We start from the raw sequence: 3,602 nt of genomic DNA on the forward strand, positions 1-3,602 counted from the left end.
TTAGAAATGTGACCAAGTGTGGGGAATGAGTTATTTAGGCTAAGAGGGGAGAATACAGTGACCTGGGGAGAGGAAATTAGCAATCTGAAGATCTTGAGGAAACAAAGTGAGTTTGGAGGACCAAAGGATGGGGAGGACTAGAAAGTAGGGAGATAGTAAGGTGTGAAATGAGACTGTAAAGTTATATAAAAGCCATAGTATATGTGACTTTGATTATGTTAAGAAGTGGAGGTTCCTTCCCTTTAATTTTAAGAGATAGTTTTTTAATAGTTCCATAGAAGGTTGCAAATATGATCTTATTGCATTTTGAGAAGATGTTCTTTATTGACACAGTAGTCAGAATAGGGACTTAGGAGGTAGGCAAGCTGGATCTAGGGAGATGAATGAGTTAGAGGCTATTGTAGTAGTCTAATTAAAAGATAATAGCTTGTATTAGAGTGCTAGTATCTAAGAGTGGAAAGAGGAGACAAATTTCAGAGATACTTCAGAAGTAAAATGACAACGTGCTAGTTATGATTTGTAAACAGAATGTAAGAGAAAAGGAACTCTCAAGGGTGACACCTAGATTTTTGGCTTCTTCATCTTAGGTGGTAGTTAGAGAACACTAAAAACAGACATAATGTGTGAATTTGTTTAGAGATAAGTAGGAGTTTGATCATGAATTTAGTTGGATGTTGGGTTTGAGATACCTTTGTGACATTCAAGTTTAAAAAAAAAAACACGTGAGCAGGGAGACAACATTGGCAAATTGTGGCCATATGGGTAGTAATTGAAGACCCAGCTGTAACTGACATCTCTTGGAGAGAGTGAGAGAGTTAATGAGAAAATCTTGGGTGGAAGAAGAGCCTGCCTATACAAAAAAGCAGAGAAGAGGACAGGATATGTGGCGTAAAAATTAAGAGACTGCTGTAGTTATAAAAGCCAAAGGAAGACAATGATTTGACAAAGAGGGAGAGGTCAAGAATTATGTTAAGTGAAAAGTTAAAAATATGACTAAGAAAAACTTTGATTATGAAGTTGGAATCCCCCCATGTTTTGTAGTTTTCAAAACATATAAATAATCCCTTGGAGTCAGTTTTTTTAAGTGAAAAATTGTTTGAAATTTAAAACTTTGTTTTCTTGCTAATATGCTAGCCTCTTTTATTAAAATATTTTCACAAGTTTTAGGGATGTTACTTTTCCACTCGTGCACTTTCTTATGGTGGTTCTCTACTTCCTATAGTTTGTAATCGTTATTTATGAGCTTATGTGACTCTCTCATAATTTTTGAGTTTTGCTTGTACCATTAAATCCAAGGGTTTGGACATTTTTTTCAATGTTAACTTATTAATGCTGAGGTTTTTTTGTAAATTTAGACAGCACTCTTATGCATGCTGCAAAGGTTAAGAGTTTAGCTTTTTTATGGGAGTCTTTTTTACCCTTGAGAAAAAAATTTTGTCACTTCCATGCTGGTTGGTACATTGTTTCCCATCTCTTTTTATTGAAGAGACAGCCTTTCCATGGTCCCACCTTTAAGTACAATAAATACATTGTGTCTAGCATTTGAGAGTTTCCTTTTTAAAATTAAGCTCAAATACGTTTTTTTTTTTTTTTGGAGAGTAGATAGCATTTTTAACATTAGCTTAGTTTTTCATGTTGCTGGCAAACAGTTGCTTTACTTTCAGTTCCTTATTGATACTCTCTGTGGTCTATCCATTGTTGAAAACAGGCTATTTAAGTCTCCTAGTAGTATTGCATTACTATTTCTGCCTTCAGATCTGTTCATATATTTAGATGCTCTGATGTTGGGTGTGTATATATTTTCTTGATGAATTGACTCTTTTATTATTATATAATGAATGACCTTTTGTCTGCCATGCCTGCTCTCTTGCTTTTCATTTACATAAATTATCTTTTTCCATCCCTTCACTTTCAGCCTATGGATGTATGTTCTTAAAGCTGAAGTGAGTTTCTTTTAGGCAGCATATATTTGGTTCTTGTATTTGTATACTCACCCAATGAATTTTGATTGGAGAATTTAATCTATTTATATTTAAAGTAATTTTTGATAGGTAAAGACTTAATATTGCCATCTTGTTTTCTGGCTGTTTTATAGTTCCTTTGTTCCTTTTATTGTTGCTTTCCTTTGTGATTTGATTTTTCTTAGTGGTATTCTTTGATTGTTTTCATCTTTTTTCTGTCTAGAATAGGTTTTTGCTTTGTGGGTGCCTTGAGTTTTACATAAAACATCTTACAGTTAAACAGTCAATTTTAAGCTGATAATTTAACTTCAGTCACATGCAGAATCTACCTTTTTACCTTGTCCCCATTTTTATGTTTTATGGATGTCACAGCTTACATCTTTTTATTTTGTGTTTTAACAAATTATTGTAGCTATAGATATTTCAATATTTTTTGTCTGTAAACCATTATATTAGAGTTAAGTGATTTACATACCATTATAATACTAGAAAAGTCCGAACTTGATTTATGTACTTATCTTACTAGTGGGTTTTGTATTTCCACGTTTTTACATAACTAATTGTTGTCCTTTCAGCTTTAAGAACTTCCTTTAGCATTTCTTGTAAGGCAGGTCAAGTAGTGATGAACTCTTCAGATTATTTCTTTTTTCTGGGAGTCTTTTCTGAAGGTCAGTTTTACTGGGTAAAGTATTCTTGGTAGTTTTTTTTCTTTCAGCACTTTGAATATATGTGTTGGTTCTACAAGGTTTCTGCTGAAAAAAAATACACTGATAGCTTTATGCAGGTTCTCATGTATAAGTTTCTTCTTTCAATTTTTTCTCTTTTTCTGTGATTTTTGACAGTTTTATTACAGTGTCTTTCAGTGAAGTCTTGTATGGATTGAATATGTATTGTGAACTGTGAGCATCATTGTTCATCTGTATCTCTCCCCAGATTTGGGAACTTTTCAGTTATTATTTCTTTAAATAAGCTTTCTATCCCTTTCTCTCCTTTTTTTCTCCTTGGGCTCTCATAATGCAAATATTGTTTTCAGTGATTTCCTGTAATTAATGTAGGCTATTTTTCACTCTTTCATTTTTTTTCCTCCTGCCTTGATAGTTTCAAATGGTCTTCCTTCTAGTTCTCAGATTATTTCTTCTGCTTGTTCAAGTCTGCTGTTGATGTTCTCTACTGAATTTTTCATTATATTCATATTCATCAGCTCCAGTGTTCCCCTTGGTTCTTTTTTATAATTTTTGTTTCTCCTTTGGATTTCTCATTTTGTTCATGTACTGTTTTCCTAGCACTAAAACCAGCATAATAAATTATAACAGCACTGTAAAACAAGAATATGACATTAAGGAATAGAAAGTTAAATAATGAAAAACATAAGACAAATAGGAAGAAATGAAATTGAAGAAACCACAGCCCAAACTGCATGTAGAAGACAATTTTTAATTGTCTATCTTGAGTTCTCTTGTGGCTTGCTAACATTCCTTAAAACAATTATTTTGAAATCTTTGTCAAGTAATTTATAAATGTTTCTTGTCAGTTACTGGAAAATAATTGTGTTCCTTTGGCGGTGTCATGTAGCTTTGATTTTTCATGCTTTTTATAGCCTTGCATTGATGTCTGCCCAGTTGATAGACTGGTTTTGGTAGG

Source organism: Pteropus alecto, unplaced genomic scaffold (assembly GCF_000325575.1).
Source record: "Pteropus alecto unplaced genomic scaffold, ASM32557v1 scaffold10, whole genome shotgun sequence".
Classification (NCBI taxonomy): Eukaryota; Metazoa; Chordata; class Mammalia; order Chiroptera; family Pteropodidae; genus Pteropus; species Pteropus alecto.